Raw genomic sequence first — 23,461 nt, 5'->3', positions numbered from 1 at the left:
ATAGGATTTATTGTAAACATATTCAGCAGTGATATAAATAAAAAGAATAACAAAAATAGCTATTACTGTGAATAACCCAATGGCTGCAAGGAACTAGCAATTTAAAAACATGTTTTTTGCATTGCTTACATAATGGCAAATAAAGATTAGATATATCTTAATCAATTCATCCCATTGACTGCCTGAGACAAGATAGGGAAGCATATGGGATGATGGAATAGATGCTGGATTGGATGCAAAGCAGCACAGGGAACAGAAAAGATTACTTAAGAGACAGATCTTTTGTTGATAACTAGGAAAAGTTGAATTTTATAGAATCCTCTAGTCTGCTTAATACAAGTTAAACTTGAAACCAGGAGGATTTCTAATTATGTGCAGTGAATTATTAAATAACATTCTTAAGTAATAGATATTTTAGAATAAAATAAAAATGAGAAGAAAATAAACTACTTCTCTCATTTGAAGATATCTGTCCCCCAAAGATTGGTTGAGTTGAGAGAAAATAATTTGAAATAAATCAAATAACATTTTTGGTTATATTGGTTAAATTCATTTTCCTAAAGAAGGAACTTTGATAAAATAGATTACATGTCCTAAAAACAGAATTGTTGTGAATGCTCATTCAAATTAAACTATTTAATTATGTGTTAATTACTTTTAAGCTTTTTAATATTGCCTTACAATTACTGGTTTAAATTCTAATTTCCAAAAGTTATGATTTTCCTTTCTCTTATACAGAAAAGCTGTATACTTTTCATGGAAGACAATGCAGCTGTACAGCAATCTGTTCCATCTGGTCAGTGTAGATAACATTTCTGTATGTAGTTAACATTTGTCGAGGCAAATCTCTTCAATTACTGAAGAATAGAAAGTAATTTTCAGTATTGTTTTACAGCATCAATTCTCTTTTAGTCTCTAACACACCACCATTTAGCAGGATCACATAGCCAATTTTTTTTCCAGAGATTTGCATGGTTTACATGGTATACAACATAACTGCATGAACTGCATTTAAACTGTATATGTACTCTCACTCAGGTTTATTAGGTAAACCCCCCGCCATCATTACACCACCAGCCTGAACCACTGATACAAGACAAGATAGCTCCATGCTTTTATTTTGTTGACACCAAATTTTTAGGCTGCCACTGGTATGTTGCAGCAGAAATAAAGACATCAGACCAGGCAAATTTTTTTCCAGTCTTCTCTTGTCTAATTTTTCATGAGCCCATTTTTCATGACCCCAACTGTAGCCTCAGATTCCTGTTCTTAGCTGAACAAAGTGGCACCCCTTGTGGTCTACTGCTGGCGGATGGTGTCTGCGCCAAGTTTACACAAAGTAAATGTAGGCTCTAGTTTTAACAAAAAAGGCATGCAGGAGGAGGATCGTAGTCTCCATGGAATGTGTGACGGAATGTTAGATTCCCTGTTTTTTAAACAGTACCCAAAACTGCATCCTTGCCTGGAAAACATTAGCAAAATAGCTCTGTAATTGCCTATCCCATGTGCCCTGATACCTTTTTTCCATCACCTTTATATCTTGATGGAACCTTTCTCCTTGTTCCTCACTGAAATCGCCAAGGTTTTCGGAATATATTTTTGCAAATGGCTATGGAGATAGTGTAGCTTTATGCTCATAGTAGCACCCAACTTTTTTAAAGTTTAAGAGCATGTTTTCTACCAGTTCTTCATAATTTTGTGCTTTATGGTTACACAAGAAGTTCTTGACAACCATGACATAGCTGTGGCAGGCAGAAGCTTCAGTATCAGTCATGTCACTTGTGAAATTTGAATCATTTATCAGTTTCCAAATCTGGGGTCCATCAAAGATTCCTGCTTTTAAATTTTCAGTACTCAATTCCAGGGAGAATCTACAAATGTATTTTAAGCAATCACCGTCCTTGTTCAGAGCTCCAACAAATTGCTTCATTATTCCCAACTTTATGTGTAGTGGAGGGAGAAATATTATTTCTTTGTCAACCATTGGTTCGTTAATGATGTTCGCTGCACCATTTTTCATGTTTTCCCTTGGAGGCCATGTCACTTTTTTCCAGTGATCCTGCTTTGCTCTACTATCCCACAAGCAGATGAAACATGGGTACTTTGTTCACCATTTTTAAATCACCATGGACCACTGGTGTTCATTATAGCAAAGACCATTTTGATATTTTGATATTTGGGTTTTGTTGAGTGACCATTTGGAATTGATGTAAAGCAGTTGCCATTATGCAGGAAAACAGATTTCAAACTTCGAGTGGAACTGTCTATGAAAAGCCGCCAGTCTTCTACTCGCTATTCTGGTACTCCCATATGGGCTAGTAGTCCAGGGATGTTATAACAGTACACAAAGTCTCCATCTTCACTGAAATATGGTAGGAGTGTCACCTCTCTTGTCCTATAAACCGTTATTTTAACTTCCTGTGTCAGACAGTTCCTTTCTTTTAGCCTGGATGCTAAAAGTTCAGATGCTTGTTTGGACAGACTTCGGTCACGTAGAAACGGGAAAACTGCTGATTGATGAAACACTTCCTTTATGTTCACTTCCACTGCTAACTCCTGGATTACACTCCAAACCTCTTATATCGTCCATGTCGGATACAGGAATATCAGGGAGTGTACTGAACACTGGTATGGGAACATTAGCATTAGCACCATGCGGCACAGGTCGTCTTGCTGATTCCAAATCAGGGTACTCCCACTTGTTTTTTTTGCAACAATTAAAACCTTTTTACATTTGCAGCACAAAAATAACTATCATTATGCTGATTTTTGGGCTCTCGCCATACCATAGGTACACCAAATTTTTAACTTTTCGATTCTCCATTTTTTCACCGACATAGACACTCTACACACATTTTGCATACTATATAAGGAGCCCAATACTTATCTTGGTCCTCCAGTTTAATACCAAAATATGCAAGATATGCTTGTTTCACAAATTCTGTAATATTTCTTCTCTGTTTTTGCTGAGAATATTCACCGCAGATGTAGCAAAATACATTAGGGTCCTTTACACAATTTCTTCTTGAAGACCTCATATTTCTGAAAAAAGAAAATGTATGAATAAAAAGAACGCAAATGAAAGATTCACTGGTGTAAACATTGGTGTAAATAAAAATTGATAATAATTTGTTGTGTTAACATTTGTTGTTGATAAAATCATCTATTCCGATTCCTGTATCACAAGAACTAGAGCCAATTTAATGACACTGATGTCATTTCTGGATTCAGAAGACCTGAATTACACTAAATTTATAAAAAAAATCCTTGGCAAGTGAAATTTTGTTTTTTGATGAGCTGTGTAATATATACGATTAAATATTAACATAGAAATGACAAATATGACTTATTATAAGCAAAGTTAACTGTATGGAAGCAACAACATCACTGGTCGCTTTTGACCGTCCACTCCTCCATAGCCATAAGCTATCAGGCGGCATCTTCAACCCTTTACACAAGAAAAAGTTCTTATGCAAAATTTGAATGCAGATTCCTATCAATTAGAATACAAAATAGATAATGTTTTAAAATCCATCAGGATCCAAAGGGGCAAGCACAGTCCCATCTGCAATGAAATAACCTTACCTGGCTAAATTCAGTTTTTAACATACACTCACCTGCCCCCTTTCCTCTGTGGGTGCCAACATCTCTCTCCAATATCTTCTTCCCCTCTTTTTCCTGATTCTTATCTTTGTCCATTTTCGTTTGCCAGGTCGGGATGATGTAACTCCTGCGCAAGCAGACGGGAGAACATTTAGTGCCTGCAGCCCTCTTTTTTTGGAAGAAGATAACAATCAGGCAGGTAGGTATGTTTTATTACAGAAGGGACATCACCTGTTCTTTCTGCAAAAAAAGTCCTGCATGATCACAGAAGAAGGAAGAAGACAGAGGAAGGTGGCAGCACCTGGGGCTTCTTCATCTCCGGGACGAAGGTGGATTCCAGGACAAGGCGAAGACCCTAAACAAGGACAGCGCCAGTGAAATCAGGGGCTCTGCAGAAGGAAAGGTGAAAGTGAGTTTGGGTATAGTTCCTCTTTTATAAGCTGAATAAACCAATCTATTGGATAAGACTTTATATCGGAAAAAAAGGTAGAAACTGACCACTGTGGGTGGATTTTATGTTGTATTTTATGTGGGTAGTAAATGATTTTTCCTAAACTATTTATTAGAAATGTGTGCGTCTTTTATTAAGTATTAACCTCCTGGCTGGTTCATTTCTGTCTGGATTTATATGTCTAAAAGCGGTACATTGTCTTTCATGAAATTTTTTTTTACAGTATAATATAATAGTATGAGTATAATGAAGTTTGAAACACAAAATCTGTCACTTGCAAAGAGAAAAAAATAATAGTACCAGTCATTATATTAAATATCAACCTAATCACTTTTATTATTAAGCTTTATTATATACATACTATTTCAAAATTTGTTTTAAATCTTCATAAATCTACCACCTTCCTTTGACTGCTTGCTGATCCTATAATGAATGTCCTTGTCCACTCATTGGGCCTGATTTAAAAAAGCTCTCTAAGGCTGGATACATTTTCATCAGTGAAGCTGGGTGATCCAGAAAACCTGGAATGGATCTGGTCCAGGAATGAATACATTTGCTAACAAAATTACTTTTTGGAAATCCATTCCAGGTTTTCTGAATAACCCAGCTTCCTTGATGAAAGCGTAACCTCTCCAGTCTTGGAGAGCTTTAATAAATCATGTCCAATGTTTTTGGATAAGAACTGTCTTCCAATTGTGTTTCTGTAACTCTAGCACATACTCCTATGGTGGAGACTTCAAGTGGCCAGGAGGACACAAACTGCACTTGCATAGTTCATGAGCTGGATGGTTAGGAGTAATGATGTTCAGTCTATATTTGAACTAGTACACATATACAAAAAAATTACTGCACAGAGGCTGAAGGAGATGGGCCAAACAAGAGACTTTGAAAATATGTGAAGTCATTATTCTATAAGAATAGCAATTTTCTATGAAAGCATGTAAAGCATATCCCTTTTCCTGACTGCTGCCCTACTCTTGTATTTTCTGGCAATACTTAGCTGTCAGAGTAATGTTTGGGAGTTGCTCTAAAAAGGCAGCAACTGTTACAGCCATTGTAGTAAGAGAAAGAAGTTTTGACACTATTAGGGCAGGTTCACACCTGCCTCTGAGTCACGTAAGTTTTGGGAGTTTGCCAGCTGCTGGAGCACTCACATGGCAGTACTAATTAAAAAAGAACCAAAATCTAAACATACTTATTCTCTATGGGGCTACCCAAGCAGCATCCGTTTCTGTTAAATGCAGCGCAACCTCACTGCCAGTGTGAATTCATTTATGAATGTACTATGGGCCTGTTTGTCCTCAATAACGTTGCTTTTACTTAGGCTAATATATATATAAATATATATATATATATATATATATAAATATATAAACCTAAATAATGGCAAAGTTATTGAGGACAAACAGGCCCATGGTACAGACAATGGTACTTGACATCACATATACCTAGAACCATAGTTCCATGAAAAATTTAATTACTTTCAATCACAGTATTGAACCACATTTGCCTTTATTGAAGCTGCTCTATCATTTGCCTAAAAGACGTAAAGCATATAATTTTTATTATCCACTCTGCAAATTATGTAGGTTAAATGTTACTGTTTCACAACCAACTAATAACAGAGTTGTTACTGCTTAAGTGTTCTTAAATGCACCATTAAATCCAATAACTAACAAAAAGATCACTTGGCTTAGAGTATATTATGAAGAAAATAAGAGTATATGGTTATACTTTGAAAAGGCCAAGGATAAAATGTCAAGGCACTGATCCCAACAAACATCATATTTTCTCTTCCAGTTGGCAAGTCATATCTTTTTGCTAGGTCAATCTTCTCCAACACTGCATGCCTCTCAGAGTTTGCAGTTATGAACAAATGCAGCCTGCTTCCAGGTGTCTTTAAGTTTCATTTAAAATTGTTCCTTTTGATGAGCACTTACCAACATCTTTCTATCCCGGTGCTCCCCTCTTCTAAATTGTTTTGAGCTGTCTTTAATTTGAATGGATTTGTAGGTAGAGAACAGTGTCCTGACACAAACCCTTTTCTTTAAACATGAGCTTATTTTTAATCATTTCCTCTACTGAAACCTGTGCCTACTTTCTACTACACACTTACTCTTGAGTTTTATGCATCCCTGCATACCTTTATACAGCTGCTGCTTTTCTTTCTTTATTCTGTGCAGTTTCCTCCTACCTTCCTCTTGAAGACCAACTACACTCAGTTGAAATGAAGAACAAACATACACTCTATCCACAGAGGTATTGTTTGTACACACAGCTAGAAAGCTGCTGGAAACATAAACCCATCTAATTCTCTTTACCTCTCTTGGGACACCTTAGCAACTGCTTGATTTAATTAGCAGAAAGAGGGCAATAAAATTGTACTCCCTGAAAATTGTGCCTGTTCTCCATCAATACCCTACAACAGTGGTCCACAAACTTTTGGAGCTCGTGGACCACTAAATCCACAGACTCCGGACCATGCATGCGCGGGGAGCCATGTGTCACTCAACGAGGAAGAAACTTCCCCCAGAGTGATGTCATAATGCCAGAACCCACCCACTCTTCCGTGGCAGGACTGAGCCAGGTCCAGAGACGCAACCCGCCCATCGCCCTGAGCCTGTGACGCTTACGGGAAACATGGTCTACTGATCTGGCCGGTGCAGCCCCCAAACGGGATTCTTTTCATGAGCCCACCTGGGGGGTGCATCAACCAGAGGCGCGACCATTGCTGGTCTCCATGATCTCGCGGCCCACCTGTCAGATGGGTTAAGGACCACTGCCCTACATCACAGTTTAGATTTAGGCTTCAGATCTGAATATTGGTGGCCATGAGAAATGTCCTTTCTGATGTATATCAGGTTTTCTGTTAGAAGGACCTGCAGAAGTTGATCTAGAGTCCCTTACTACCAAAAGGAACTAAAACAGACCATTGTAATACAGCAATGACTAAATGAAAATCTTAAGTATTCAGCAGGTATATCATGCTAACTGTATGCCCAAAGTTTTAATTTAACAAGTTTACAGTGACAAACTTAACAACTAACTGAAGATACAGGGGTAGAACATTCCTACCTTTGTAGAGCCATCCAGTTTTATGATTCTAAGAATCGGAAGAAACCTCTATATTTGTATTAGTTCATTAGTTGTAGGACTTGATCATTTTTTTTGTTATCTGTTTTTTATTCATGAGTCTCATTGAGCTGCCAAATGCATGACTGAGTCCTTGTTATATCATTAGGCCGAGAGTTAAAAATACTTCCCCTTAGGATTATACATACAAGAACATACAATAACCATTTTGGTTGGCAGCTAATTTAAATTGAATCTCAAGTGTTTTGTTTTCTTTTCTTCTTTCTTTATTTCTATTTGCAACTGAAGATACTTTTTTTGACCTATACTATGATTCACATGCCGCAATGAGTTGCTAAATCAAATGTACGTGATGCTCTATTATTCTTTCCATTCAAACCATGTATCTGCATTATATTTAGAATGCAAACCCTTCAGTTTGCTGCTCAGTAATACATTCTCTAAAATACATTTCAGTGTTATGTAATCTTCTTTTCAACTAATAAAATTATATTGTTAGTACTTGTATTTTGTGAAGTTTGACACATTATACATGCATGCTGAGTTTCTAAAGATTGATATTCCTTCATGACACAAGTGTGAGTGCTTTAGTCCTGCAGTAAAAAATATTTTTTTGCAGGAATTTGAAAATGCTAATACATGCAATTGGAACTTCCTGCAAAGGCATTTTTAAAGCCTAGTTAAAAAAAGAAAAAAAGTTATGCATTAGGCATTAAAAAAATGCCTAAATATGCCAGTACAGGCAGGTGCAAATGTGTGCACAAGTTTTTTTAAGCATGTTCACTTTCCATTCAGGTCTATGAAGGTGGCAGGCAGCAAATGCCCCTGGGTGCTCCATTAAGCGTCTATAAAAATGCATGGAAATGCTGCTACCTGTTAAATGAAGGATAATGAAAAAACCTATTCTGTCCAATATCAACTGTTTTTTGCAAGCGAGTGGTAAAATCACACAAAAATGCCCCCAATAAAACCTCAGTTCTGAACAATCCCTAAAAATGTGCTTCCCTCACAGTTTGGTGTGTGTTATAATGTAAAAGGGATTGATATCATATATAAAAAAGCTCTTAAAAATTAATTCATATTTTGAAAACTTTTGTGTCTAATATGTCCTATTTGTAACTATATGTACATGGGATCAGTCATAATTGTTCACTATAAGGCAGATGAAGTTCGTCAGCAAAGGAAATTATCCTTTCCTGCTCAGATTAAACAAAACCAATCACTATTACTGTTCAAATGTGTGTGCATTTATTTGTTTATTCCCATATTTTTAATGATATAATATAATGAAACAGTTGTTATTGTTTTATGGTGACAAAATGAATGTGATTTGCATGTTCTATCAAGGCCTGCTCCATTGTTAACTCTGGCCCTCCAATGTAAAAAAAAAAAAGCAGCTCAATTTTCTGCTGGAAAGGAGCTCCTATTTTTCATAATGTTACTTTGAGCCTGAAGAAGACCTGGGGCTCATTCCAGTAGCATGCTGTTGTTTTTTTTACTAGAATAATCGGAGCCAGGAGAGCAATTGGTTCTGGTAAGTATATCTAGCAAAAAGCACATCCCACATACACAGTTTAATTTTAATTTCTTAAATACAAGTGGGGTGGGGGTACAGTTCTAGTAAAAAAATATGACATGGCCCACTGTATCCTTTCAGTTTTATGTTCTCTATATTGATTTTTTTGGGATAAATGAGCTCCAAGTACAGACAATCTCAACCAGGGTTCCCCCAGAAGTTGCTAGAAGCTTCATAAACTGTAGCTGATCAGCCTCCCATTTGATGAATCCTGAAAAGTCTTGGGCCAACATCAGAAAGGCCAGAATTCTATGTAACTTCTGCACTGGCAAGAGTAGTTATAAAATAAAATAGCCAAAATATGACTGATAATAAATTAAGGTTTGCATTCTTAATTGGGCTTAATTTGAATAATTGCCGAGATAAACAAATCAACTAATGATTACCAATGCTTTTTTGGTTAAATTATATTTAGAGTAAAACCCTATCTCCAAAATCTCATATAAGCTTTTACAAAGTAGGTATCAATAATTTGTAATATAGGCATTCCTCGTTTAACGGCTTACCTGTTTCCCGACTACTCGTAATTATGATGAGTACACTGTACAATAACTGTACAGGGTACATTCACGCAGCATCTCATTTTTGGGTTTTTTGGGCTCTATCTTTTTTCCTCCTTTGTGATCCTCCACCATCCATGGTCTGTATACTGTCATTGAACTTGTCACTGACAAGTTGCTGCATGCTTGCAACGCTGCAGATTGCGTTGTTCCTATGCTCCCCACCTAATAATAAATTTGCTTAATGACCAGGTTCTGTTCTTACATCTGTAATCACATTTCCTTAAAAAATTATTGGTGATCATCATTATCCTTGTCATGGGACTTTTATGGAATGATGAATGTTACCCAGTTTTACCACCGTATTCATTTAGGGTTTATATCTACTTTAGTTGCCTCTGTGTAAGTGTGTTTGTTGAGTATTTTAGGGTACTCTTGGGAAGCTCTTTAGCTTTTTGGGAAACCTCTCACTAAGGCACACAATGTGACCACAACGCTATTAGAAACTACACCAAAGTTTTCAGAAGAAAAAAAAAATCATCCAATCATATATTACATAGGGAGCAGGAATTTGATTGAATGTTACTAGCACATCCTTGATTTGTAGCATTTGGAATCTAATGATCTCTAATGGCTGAAAAAGTATAAACATATTCTTGAAATATATTTCTTAGAATATTTACAATATGTCTCCATTCAATAATTCATTTTACTCTTCATAGTAATTTATTAATGAAATTATTTTTTAGCCTTACTTCCTATGATTTTGGCGGTTGATAATTTATTACGAAAAAGGTTTCTGTGAAAGAGATTAGATATATGCCCAAACAGAAAAAAATGCTTCTACACTTCAGACTCAATTTTCAATTCTGTAGTTTTACACTTCAGTTATGAGATGTGAATGCCTTCTGTTTTAGGGAGGCCTTACTGTGCTTATTTCCAGTAAAGAAACATCTGTGCAATATTTTATGAAAATTTGTTAGGATCATATTTTTTCAAAGCCGTTTCGTTTGCATTTTATGGCTATAAATTCTTTCCTCCTAACTAAAATCTTCCAGTTCCTTTATTGAGTTTGTTACACGTCACTGAGCTCTTTCTTGCTCCATAATGTCCTTGTTACGCATTCTGCCCAAAGCTATCCAATACTCAATATGATACATGACAACAATGTCTAGGGAAGATAAATACTATGTCTCTACTTTGCATTTGTATTCTGGGAAATACTATGAATTCCTACTTGTTTTTTTGTAGTAATTTCTTTACAGATGAATAACTCTTGTTTTATATAATAATGACATAGCTAGTTTTTACTAATTAAGGGACCACTACATTACACTACAAATATGTACAAGTGTCAAGACAAAAATTGGGATGGTTTAACTGAATTACATTTTTCAACATACTAGACACAAGCAACTCCTAGACAAGTAATAGCACATGGCAATTTGAAGACTAACAATATGGCAAGCAGAACAATGGGATCCAACAAATAGATACACATAACCCTTTTTAATGAAATTTCAGGAAAGCTTACTTTACTTTTTAAACCTATAGTCAGGTTTGCCAAAAATACTTATTTCAAAAAAGGGCACAGGACAAAGTTGAGTGACAAGCAGTTGTACACTTTTTGCATAGTTTGGGCTGGCCTGAGCTCAGAAGCTAGTTAGAAGGACACTTAATATACTCATAAATAAAACAAACAAAACAAATTATGTTGGAAGAATTTGGGCCAAAGCTTTAATGTTTTGTTTATACAACAAAAATCATAATCAGATAGTTCTGATTGACTTTGATTCTAAATTGGATTGGAGCTATTCGGTCCTAGGAGAGTAACCTGAGTTCTGATCCAACAATACTGTACCTGTCATTGACAGGTATAATAGGCTACCAAATGATGACATCTGTAATAGTCCAGTTGGCAGATTGGCTGAGCCACTCAGGTTGTGATTTTGAGGGGGATTAGTATTTGAAGCTGCTATTCCAACTCTGAGATCTGACAGCACTCCTGTGCTACTTATAGCCAGACCTCCAGACCTGGGTAGAATTGGGAAGGCCCAACCAGTAACTTCCTTCCTATTCCAGAGTCTAGAGCCCTTGAACAAACTAACAACAGCAACACTTTCAGAGTTGTTCTGCATTGATTTCAGAATCTTTCCCAGAAAAAAACCCTGAATTTAAAGACCCTGTGCTCTATATAAGTGGGAAACATAACTCCTGTCCAGGACCCATGCATGCAATCCTTTACAAAATATAGTATGGCTTATTAAACTAATACCAAAAATTGATTTCCCAACCAAATTGAATATTTCTATTACTATCACCTCTACACAACAACCACACAACTAAATAAAAAAATTCCAACAGATCCTATTCAACTAAACAAGTTAGGCCTTTAATGGTGTCTCACATTATAAGTAATATAACCATTCCTACCATTCACCAGGGTCACTGAAAGTTCATTAAATTTCAGATAGATAACTTTGTTGCCTACGGCAGAGCCCTGGTGTACCAGGGAATAGGTTTGCTGTACAAGGATAGCTTTGGACATGTTGCTGGAGGCAGCAATCTTGTGCATTACATAGCAGATGGGACCTTGCCAGCCACTCAGTGCTTCCACTGCATTTTTCAAATTTGACAACGAGTGGCCACTCATGGCCACTCATGGCCATCCCCATATTTATTAGACTGCTCCAAGAATATGCTACATTCAGTATATCTTCCAAGACAGCAGTTCACCAGTGTAAGGAAATGATAATGCACCCCAACCTCACCAGGACCTCACCACCATTTTAAACCTAGTCTGTTAAGTCACAGTCTAGTTCCCCTCACCCAGCTAAAAAAGGCTGTGGTAAGAACACCGTAGTTGGAATAGTTTGGGGTTAGGAGAAGGCAACACTGTGAGATTTTAGCACTAGATGTGTCAAAATCTGTTAGACGAGTATCTGATACTGCAGTTAGTTACTGCACGGGGCCACTACTTATAAGATCTACTAGCCTAGCCCACCTTTGCACTTGCCTTCTTTGATGTTTAGCCCAAAGCCCACACATGCAGCACTTGCCTTCCTTGCTGGTTTGGTTCAGACCCTCCATTTGCACCTGGCCAGCAATCAAGGAAGCTAGGTTCAAGTGCTGAATCCAAGCTAGCCAGCAAGGCAGCCAGGTGCAAGTGAAGCCTGATCTTTGATTAGCACCCGTCTCCTTTTCTGGCTATACCACGTCAGGTGGCAGGATTGATTAAGTTCTGCTGTACCTGTCAGTATTTCTATTGTAATGTCAGATCGAAACGAGATTGCCTAAAGGTCTGATCCAAGGTCAGAATAGCTCCAATCTGAGTCAAAATCAATTCAAATTTTGCATTCACAGGAACTTTTGATATTGGGAGGAGGCCGAAAACGTTCATAGTATTGGGCCCAGAAGCTTCTGATGGCAGCCATGTTTCTTTCACTTTCTGTCACTCTGACTCCCTTTCATTGGAACAGGAAATATGAAAACTATTTTTTCAGTGGAGACTTAGACTACAATAAAAATCTGACAAAGGTTCTTAAGCTCTATACATACACCATATTTCATTGCCTGAAGCGATGTTTGTGATCGTCTTGGGTAAACATCTAGAGTGTGTACAGTTGTTCCCCCAATATTATTTAGGAGGTTGTCACTGATACAATGTGTAAAATGTCACTATCATTTTATTGCTGTCCCTGTAGTGCTATTACCAACCCCTCCATTCTCCATAGAACATAACTCTTGGTAGAGAGCTTACAATCTTGTCTGTACAGAAATCATTACAGAACTGTCATCCAAAATTATCACTAATTTCAATAACTAACAGTGTGTACTTAGCTAACCCTTACTTTCATGAATGCAAAACTACATAAAAAAAAAAAAAACTTTCTAGAGCGGAGGAAACCGTTATACAGTATATGTAACTGGACTCACTTGACTTATGAATCAGGTCACTGCCTTTTGCTCCAGGCAAAGGAATGTCACAGGATTTCAGTTTATACAAACACAGCCAGATATTAGAACTGTGAAAGATGCAGTACACTAAGTTAATATGGGTTAATACATGTGAGCATTTACTTCCAACTACAGTTGCAGTACAGAAGCAGATACTGTGTGCTAATCCTAAATCATTTAGCATACTGATGGATTTAAAACTATATTTTTGTGGTAGTTTAAATTTACAACAATGTCTCGTCCCGTTGCTGCAAGTATCCTGAAAGTCTCAGCTGGTTGTATAGTTACCACTGTGCCTACATCACAAGGGATTGTTAAATCCATCAATTAAGAGAGGTCCATGGGGTGGTGGTATTTGGTGACAGTATACCATAGAAATTGGAGCAAATTGCAGTTCTTAAAATGCTTAAAACAGTTTTCTTATGGGCTGTTGGGAGAAGAGGTAAGAGAGCATTTATTTCCTAGTTTTCCTGCCAGTATAAAATAGAAACCTAATGTATAATTTATAGGTATCTGCCTTTCATTCACAATATTTATTCTTTTACATTGTTGTAAATTCACTTTTTTTCTGTTGAATAGTCATTAAAATACATGATGTTATATGGCATAATGTTACAGGTTCTCTTTTTCCATAGGTGGTGAACAAACCCTTGTATTTTGCATAAAACAAAGTAATTATGTGCTACTATTTTACAGCATTCTTATGTGAACCTAAAGTGGATTGACAACTATTCATTTATGGATTGGGCACACAGGAAGGGGGTTGATTAATGCAAGGTGCCATTTAACCCAGGAGAAGACGGTTACTGGGTGGCAGAAGTAAGCCTGCAAGTGACAGCCAGAGAGGAGTATTATAGTGAGAACTGCATGTAAAGCTTCTTTAAAATGTGATGGACACTGGATTTAAAAAAAAAAATATATTCTAAATAGGAGCTGGTTTTTAACCTGCTGAGCGGTAACCCCGAGCCACACTCAGGGTAGCTAAAAAAATAATAAAAAATAATGAACAAAGCCTTACCTGGTCCCCCCAGCATCCTCCAGTGTCCTGCCAGTCCGATCCCATCCTCTGGCTGCGTCCTCCTCCTCCGATCAGTCCCCCGGTGATTACCCTGACCATGACGTTGGTGTGTGAGGTCGTCGCAATGGGAATTTCAAATTATTTTGTATTGGATTCAGAACAAAATAACTGTATTGAATCCAATACAATTGAATCCGATCAAAGTCTGCTACTGTACAGTTAAATTACAGGTTTCGGTATTTTTGATTTATTTATGCAACATTTATTGTTTTAACAGATTTTTCTGTTTATTATTTACGTTTATTATTAAATTTAATATTTTGACATGATTTTGTGTTTCAAACTTTAATATATTCAGGATGTCTACTAGACCCTTGTTTGAACAAGAATTACAGGCCTACAATGTAAAATAAATTTTCATTAAAGACAATGTAGCGCTTTTAGACATTTAAACCCAGACAGAAATGAACCACCCAGGATGTTAACCTCCTTGCCGTTAAGCCCGACCTTCGTTCGGGCAAAAAAAAATTGCAAGGATGGTTAACCCCGAAATTTTTCCCATCCTTACTTACCTGGTCCCCCTGTGCTCATCCAGCGTCTTTTTCGTATTCCAGCGTCGTCCTCCGTCCAGCGTCGTCCGTCGATCTCCCTCTCCAGCGTCGGGTGCCAGCGGGACCGGTAAGATGCAGGCTGGCATCTTGTGTTCCGCCGCCCGGCCGGCGGAACACAGGATGCCGGCCGGCGGGACACAAGACACAAGATGAAAAAAACGGACGGCTTCTCCCTGCGTGCGTGATGACGTCGGCGCGTGTGCGGGAAATTCAAATAGAAACTCATTCATTCATTTTGTATTGGATTCAATACAAACTCCTGTATTGAATCCAATACAAAATAATTCAAATAAATACAAAGTGTGTAATTGGTAAATTCAAACTGTCATTTTGTATTGGATTGAATACAAACTTGCGTATCCAATCCAATACAAAAAATAAAAAAAATAAAAAAAAAAGTAAATAACTTGGAAATTCAAATTTATATTTTGTATTTGATTGGATACAAACTTGCTATCCAATCCAATACAAAATAATATAAAATTAATACAAAGTACATAACTGGTAAATTCAAACGCTCATTTTATATTGGATTGAATACAAACTCCTGTATCCAATCCAATCCAAAAAAATAAATAAAATAAAAGTAAATAACTTGGAAATTCAAATTTTTATTTTGTATTGGATTGGATACAAACTCCCGTATCCAATCAAATACAAAATAATTCAAAACAAACCCCAATAAATACAGAATCAATGTTTTAAAAATTGCCACTTATTCCCTGGATTGCTAGTGTGTAACACTGTGTCTTATCTTACCTTTGCTGATCTTCGCCTAATTTTCACCATTTGCTGCCTGCTTTGACCTCTGCCTGGACTCCGACATCTCTGCCTGCCGCCTGCCCTGACCTCTGCCTGGACTCTGACATCTCCGCCTGCTTTGACCTCTGCTTGGACTCTGACATCTCTGCCTGGACCTGGACATCACCGCCTGCCTGACCCCTGCCATGGCTTCAAGCTTTGTTTATGTAGTCATGTTTAAGCTGATTTTTGTGTTTTTCCTTTAATTTTATTAAAAGTAATTTTTTTTTTTAAATGATTTTGTTGTTCAAAAAATTTTTATGTTCATAATATCTACTAGAACCCATGTTCGGACATATTTCTGTAAGTTACAGGTCTACAATTTAAAAAAAAAATTTCATGAAAAACAATGGATCACTTTTGGTACAGAAATCTAGACCTCAGTGTAACGCTCAGGAGGTTAAGCCAACTGTATTTACCCTCCTAAGGTTAACAGAGACTCCTTACAACTTTGTTACCCACACACACAGGTAAAATGCAATCTATGTACTCTTAAAATCCAAATGTAAATTTAGGTGGGATGATGGCTCAGAGGTTAACACTCTGGCCTTTGCAGCACCAGGTCCCAGGTCCAAATCTCAGCCAGGACACTCTATGCATGGAGTTTGCAAGTTCTCCCTGTGTTTGTTTGAGTTTCCTCCCACATCCCAAAAATATGCAGTTAGGTTAATTGGCTTACCCCTAAATTGACCTTAGACTGTGGTAATTACAATTGACTATCGTAGGGACATTAGATTGTGAGCCCTTTTGAGGGACAGCTAGTGACATGACTATGGACTTAAGCGCTGCATAATATGTCTGCGCTATATAAGTACTGTGTAATAATAATAAATGCACACCTTTAAAAGTGTTAGAGTGATGTATTAAGGGGTCTTCTGAGGTCACTTATCAGTGCACATAAAGTTAAGCAGGAGTTCATTTGAGCCTATAGCTTGAGTATATGGTAGACAACAATATCCTTGCTTTGCCCATGAAGTGGACCACTGGTATGGTAACTCTCAGTATGGTATTTCTTAGCAATAAAGCTTTGCGGGAAAGATTAAATGCAGAATTTTGTGGTGACTGAAGCATGACAGTTCAATGCACAGAAACAGACATCATTATTGTGTAAAAAAGAGGCCATTTTTGACCCAACTGACGTTCCCTGACTTCTTAATGGACACCTATTTTCCAGATGTTACAATTATATATGTCACACTGCAACAGTTTCCACAAAAAATATCTGAGGCTCAAAAGTGAAAAATAAAACTTGATTGTTGTCACCAGGCTATCATATGTTATAAGAATAGAAGCCTACTGAATCTTGATTGGAATGATTCATCATAATGTTGGTTGACAGATGTGCTTCAAGTTAAATTGGACGCAGCAATTCTCAATTACCTTTCCAAAAGCTAGACTCTTTTTGACAGGCTTGTAGCTATCCATGCACAACTTATAATAAATAAAGAAGCCTCTCTATTCCAAGTTGGCTGCAATTATCACTTTAAAATGTAAATAACCTAAAAGGCTTCATCATTGCGCTAGAAAATAGGAATCAGCGATTAGCCAAATCTGCTGTAGCAATTCACTTTAGCCATAACCTGGTAAAAGTCTAATTCAATTATATTCTACATAGAGGCATACATTTTTGTTTTTAATATCTATAAATCTCTCTATGTATGAACAAGTGGGGAAAAAAACATTATAAAGCATTTTAATTTTCCTTTCATTTTAAAAAGAGTTGTGTTAGGAGGCACTCTTTGGGTGTAAGATCCCAGGCGAAACCTCAACGCAGAAGGGTGCGCACAGCCTATTTCCTCCGGCGACTGCGCTTGCGATAGCACTGGGGTTGCAGGATCAGTGCCCTGTAGGTTGAAGCCTCCCTGTGGCTGAGGTTTCTATCAGCATTCTCTGCACTGAGGCTGCACAGCTGATGGAAATTTAGTTGTGTGCAGCTGATTAGCTGAGTAGTTCCTGTTAATCCCAGGCTATCATTGACTTTATAGCCTCTCTGCTCCCAGTCAGAGGTGCATGTTATAGCATCTGCTGGGTTTACCTGTGTTGGATTCTTTTGTGAGTTTTTTCTGTTACTGACCTGCACCTGTTTCTGACTATCCATTTGAACTCTGCCTGGACCGACCTCTGCTTGTGACCTCGGCTGTTTTTGCCTTTGCACTTCACTGTATAAACTGATTTCCTGTGTTTTTGACCTCGGCTAGTATCCCTTCTCCAGGGAGATTACCAGACATAGGCCTTTAACGTGCCACATGGGGATCCGGCCCTCTCCTCTGTGGCTAATGTTTTCAAGGCCATGGGAATCTTGTATGCGGACCCAGTACGCTGCGGAGTTCCACCGCTGGGCTGTTAGCTCCCAATGAAATGACCCTGCTCTCAAAAGCCAATTCTGTTGGGGCTTATCTGAAGCCATCAAGGACAACCTGGTCATATACCCCATGCCAGAAACTCCGGATGAAATGATGTTGTTCATCCGAATTGATCTCAGAATTCAGGAGCGCAGTTTGGAGAAACTGCCTGCGCCAACTGCCTTCGCTGAGGGCCTGGCTGTCCCTGCACCCAGTCCACCTCCCCTTCGGGCTGAAGAGCCAATGCAATTGGGCTCTTCAAGGCTATCAGCCGCAGAAAGATCAAGGAGGAAGAGTAAAGGTCTCCGTTTGTACTGTGGGGAATCTGGCCATTTTGTGCGATCCTGCACAAGGAGAAAGTCAGGACTTCAGTGCCTGGAGAGGCTTGAGGAAACCTCCCTAGGCAAGCAGGTATGTCCTCTAAAGTCAGATTGCATTTTGTTGCCAGTTAAGATTTCCTGGGGTTCTACTGTCAAACATTGTCAGGCCTTTTTGGATAGTGGTGCCGCTGGCAATTTTTTGGATGAGCTCCTAGGACGCTCTCTGGCAATGCCTATTAGGCCTTTTGAATCCGTATGTGTGGTTGCTATTGATGACTCCCCTCTGCAGCACGGGAAACCCATAACAGTTACCCCTGAGGTTTTGATGTAAGTGGGGGGTTACCCATTCCGAAAAGATTGAATTTTTTCTGCTTGATATGCCCTCCTCACCTGTAGTTTTGGGGCTGCCTTAGTTGTGCCCATTCCTTATTCAGACTTCTCAGATGTATTCTGTCCTCAGGCTGCAGATGTTTTTCCACCTCACCGGGCCTATGACCCTGAGAATTTGTCCAACAAGTTCCTTTCTTAGGTTACATTGTTTCTGATCAGGGTCTAACAATAGATCCAGCCAAGGTCACTGCTGTCCTTGATTGGCCTCAGCCCACCAATTTGAAGGCCCTACAAAGATTCCTAGGTTTTCCTAATTTTTATGGATTTATTAAGAACTATTCGGTCATGGTCACTCCCCTTAATGATCTGGCCAACCCAGGCTTGTGAAGCTTTTAAAAGGTTAAAGAGGCTTTTTGCTTGGCCCCTATCTTTTTACATCCAGATACCCAGCAACCCTTCTTTGTGGAGGTAGATGCATCTGAACTTGGGGTAGGAGCAATTTTGTCCCAGTACAGGGGAAACCCAGAATATTTACACCCTCGCGCCTTCTTTTCTCATAAATTTTCTCCAACAGAACAAAACTTTGATATTGGAAATCGAAAACTCTTGGCTATCAAGTTAGCTTTTGAGGAGTTGAGACACTGGTTGAAGAGGGCAGAGCATCCAGTAACTGTATTCACTGACCATAAGAATCTAGAGTACATAGAGGGAGCCAAAAGCTTAAATTCCCTACAAGCACGTTGAGCATGATTTTTTTCACATTTTAACTTTACCATTACATACAGACGGGGGTCCAAAAAATGTTAAGGCCAATGCCCTATCACATAATTTTCCTGAAGCAGGCTCCTGCACAGATTATGTACCTATATCCATCCTTCCTTATGACTGTGTGCTCGGGGTATTACTTGCCAGTTCACTCTCCCCTGATCCATCAGCCCTATAAGAGTCTCATAAGTCTGACCCACCTCCAGGCAAACCCTCAGGGTGGTTATATGTACCACTGCCCCTATACCTGCAGGTCCTCCAGCAGTTTTATGAATCTAAGGTTACTGGACACCCTGAAGAGAGAAAGGCTTTGGTGTTACTGGTACACCATGTGTGGTGGCCATCTCTTCCTGAGGATATTCAAGCATTTGTAAAGGCTTGCATCATGTGTGCTCATAGTAAAACTCCTCGTGCAGCTCCAGTGAATACCCTTCAGCCACTGCCTGTCCCTTGCAAACCCTGGTTGCATATTGCGATGGATTTTATAGTGAACCTACCAGTGTCTAAAGGTTGCACTGTGGTTTGGGTGGTGGTGGACCGGTTAAGTAAAATGGTGCACATTGTATCCCTTCACGAACTGCCTACAGGGAAGGAATTATTTTTCAGGAATTTTCATTGAGAATATTTTTCAGTTGCATGGTGTCCCAGACAATGTAGTCTCGGATAGAGGTGTGCAGTTTGGTTCTTAATTCTGGCGTTCGTTTGGCATTTCCCTTTCCTTCTCCTCTGGATTTCATTCTGAAACTAACGGCCAGACTGAAAAGGACCAATCAAGCATTGGAGCAGTATCTCCACTGCTTTGTGTCAGGTTATCAGGAGGGATGGGCGAATTATCTTCCATTTGCGCAATTCGTCTTTAACAACGCTGAACATTCATCTACTAAAATGTCTCCTTTTCAATTTATTGGTGAACGGAAATAAAATTATGTTCTTTGTCTGGTCCCCCCTCCAACATGCCTTTGTTGGAAGATTGGCTCACCCACATGATCACAATTTGGCCTCAAGTACAACAAAATTTAAAGCAGGCTTCCGGGCAACAGAAGCAATTTGCTGATCATCATTCCAAAGAGCCAGAATTTGCTCCAGGGGATTTCGCTTGGGTTTCCACCTGTAATATTGCCATTCACCAGCCCTTCGCCAAGCTTGGGCCGAAATTCATTGGGCCATACCCTATTGCTGAGAAAATAAATAAAGTAACGTATAGGGTAACCCTGCCTCGCTCTGTTAAGAGTGTAGACTCCTTCCATGTCTTCTTAATAAAATCAGCAGCTAATGCGGCACCTTCCTTGGAGCCTCCTCCCTGTGGATGTGGTAGGTGAGCCTGAGTATGAGATTGAGAAAATGTTAGTTTCTCATTGGGTACAGAATTCTCTCAAGTATTTGATTGATTGGAAAGGTTACGGTCCAAGGGAAAGGAGCTGGGTTCACACACATAAAGTTCATGTGGAAGAGTTAGTTAGAAGGTTTCAAAATGAAAACCCTGCAAAAACTGCAGGTGGAGGGTCTAGTGACCCCTCCTCGTGAGGGGATAATGTTAGGAGGCGCTCTGTGGGCGTGAGATCCTAGGCGATACCTCACCACAGGAGGGCGCGAGCAGCCTATTCCCTTTGGTGACTGCACTTGCGGTAGCACTGGGGTTGCAGGATCAGTGCCCTGTAGGTTAAAGCATCCCTGTGGCTGAGGTTTCCCTCAGCATCCTCTGCACTGAGGCTGCAAAGCTGAAGGGAATTTAGTTGTGTGAAGCTGATTAGCTGAGTAGTTCCTGTTATCCCAGGCTGTCATTGGCTGCTGTTGTTTTGGATGTTGTTTTGGCTTCCTAATTTGGAAACACATGGTCCTTTCATTTTTTGTCCCATGTCTCAATAATACAGTGAGGGGAAATTTCCAAATATACTATAGAAAGCCGTAAAAACTTAAGTCCACAACTTTTATGACTAAAACCAAAGTTTTGCTGGGGTTTAGACTTAGGTATATATTATACAGTATGTATTTAATTTTTCAACCTTGGGTGACAGCTTTAATGAACAATAACAATATTTCTTTAAGGAACGTAGATTTAATGTAAGTCAACACATTTATTGCAAAGCCTGCTGACATGCCACTGCTAGAATTTGGCCTGGTGGGGATTAATAATTTTTCAGAATGCAGTTAAGTTTAATTTATTTTAATGCAATTCAGACTAAACAAAAAAAGTTAAAACTAGTCTGTCCATAGTGCCAACAGCAATACAGATATTTCAGAAAGAAATGCTCAAGGCCATTCATTTTGAACATTATCAGCTAAAAGTAAAGGTTACCTTTTACATGTGACATTACTGCAAAATGAACAAAAAAAAAATCAGAAGAAAATCCATTAGCAAGTCCCCTCTGCCACAAAACCTTTTCCCCTTTATACTGATAATTTGTGGTGCAGGTGCAGTGCACTGTTCAATCGTTTTCAGAGATTGGAGTTGGATAGTAGGTCTATGTAACTTCACCCAAAAATAACTCTAACCTAGAGGGAGCAGTGAAGAAGATGGTGGCAGCAGATGGAGTAGTAATAGAGAGTATGGATTATGCATTATGTATGCTGAAGACAGAACAGAAATCAGATCATTCTGTAGAATCAGCATCCATGTATCAACTGACTAGCTAGGAATCAACAATAATATGATTGCATACAATAATGATAATACCATGTGTACTTGCATTTAATGGCACTCACTAAAGAGCAGGCGAAGCAGGGCTTTCTGATGCTACTATTGGAGGGCTACCTAAAGAGTTAATCTTTTTACCATATTAAATGTGGAATATTGAAAACATTATTGTGGATGTACAACTGGACGTTTGTAAACATTCTAGTCGGTACCCTTGTGAACATCTGATGTCACCCTTCCCATTCTCGTTTGAATGACTAAGATGAAAATTGTGGTTGTCGATGTCCCCCAAAAGGTCATAAAGAGAGAATATCTGAAAATTTACAAAATATATTATTATGTTAATTACTACATGTTTTTGACAAGTATAGTATAACACAGATGTTTACCCAAAATGAGCTAATAAAGGGTTTGCTACAATCTGATTGGCTGAGATGGTTGATTGGCTGTGTTGGTTGAGAACAGTGTAAAATTGTTAACTAGAATATCAAATAACTGAGTGCTGATTCTGATACTTTCTGGACACATGTAAAAGAAAAATTATGATCCATTCTTCCTCCCTGATTCTTTCCAGTTAAAAGATATAACGTTGAGCTTTCCCTGGGGTAAACTACGTTTTGTGATCTTGCTGTTTTGGACTATTATACACATCAAATAAGGATAAGTATGAACTTTTATTAGGAATCACTGAAGTGTTTTGTGTCATTTATTTAGCCTTCTGACGCTTGTAGATTATAAGAATGTCACAGCAGCTAAAAAAGGTAAAATAAAAGGTCAACTGCACCTACAATTAATTTTGAAAGCTGTCAGAAGCAAAGCTTGTTGTTACAGGTCTTTAAAATGTGTATGCAACCAAAGTGTATTACTTTTTAAATTAGGACAGAGAAGGATTAGGTAGAACCATTGTAAGCATTGTACATCAGTTACTGACCTTATAACCATGGCAGCTAAATGTCAGATAAATCTCCCACCTCAACATAGTGTCACACTTACCTCCTCCTCACACAGCACCTCTCTCCTGTGCATGTGGGCAGTTCTGACCTAGGGTGTGCCTGCTCTTTATATTTAATCATTATTGCCCCTCCCACCAGCCAATCAGGGGATAGCCCCTGGCTATTTAGCTGGCTAAGACACAGTGCTCAGTGTGTTAACCCCTTGTTGCCTGGCCTGTTTTTCCCTGTCAGTTGTTCCTGTGTTCCCTTTGTATTCGATAACCCCTTGTCACCCGTGCTCTTTGTCTCTTCTTGTATCTTGTGTGTTCCCCTGTGCCTTTTGTGACCCCTGTGTAACCCGTACCCTTTGTCTCTTCCTGTATCTTCTGTGTTCCCCTGTGTCTTCCGTGACCCCCGTGTCACCCGTACCTTTTGTCTCTTCCTGTATCTTCTGTGTTCTCCTGTGTCTTCAGTGACCCCCGTGTCACCCGTACCCTTTGTCTCTTCCTGTATCTTCTGTGTTCCCT

General features: G+C 38.7%; 2 long non-coding RNA genes across 2 annotated transcripts; both read right to left on the bottom strand.

Annotated features, from left to right (window-relative positions):
• Positions 1-2,952: 2,952 nt before the first annotated feature.
• On the bottom strand, positions 2,953-23,031 carry LOC140343412 (uncharacterized). The gene is made up of 4 exons (XR_011923321.1): positions 22,996-23,031; positions 3,835-3,992; positions 3,618-3,730; positions 2,953-3,042 (listed from the first exon to the last, which is right to left on the bottom strand). It is a non-coding gene; the product is annotated as an uncharacterized lncRNA (long non-coding RNA).
• Positions 15,598-15,837, bottom strand: LOC140344197 (uncharacterized). The gene is made up of 2 exons (XR_011923507.1): positions 15,695-15,837; positions 15,598-15,658 (listed from the first exon to the last, which is right to left on the bottom strand). It is a non-coding gene; the product is annotated as an uncharacterized lncRNA (long non-coding RNA).
• Positions 23,032-23,461: the final 430 nt, after the last annotated feature.

The sequence above is a fragment of the Pyxicephalus adspersus genome, chromosome Z, assembly GCF_032062135.1.
Source record: "Pyxicephalus adspersus chromosome Z, UCB_Pads_2.0, whole genome shotgun sequence".
In the NCBI taxonomy this organism is placed as follows: domain Eukaryota; kingdom Metazoa; phylum Chordata; class Amphibia; order Anura; family Pyxicephalidae; genus Pyxicephalus; species Pyxicephalus adspersus.
Note: the sequence above shows the minus strand (reverse complement) of the source record. Positions and strands in the feature narration are given on the sequence as shown.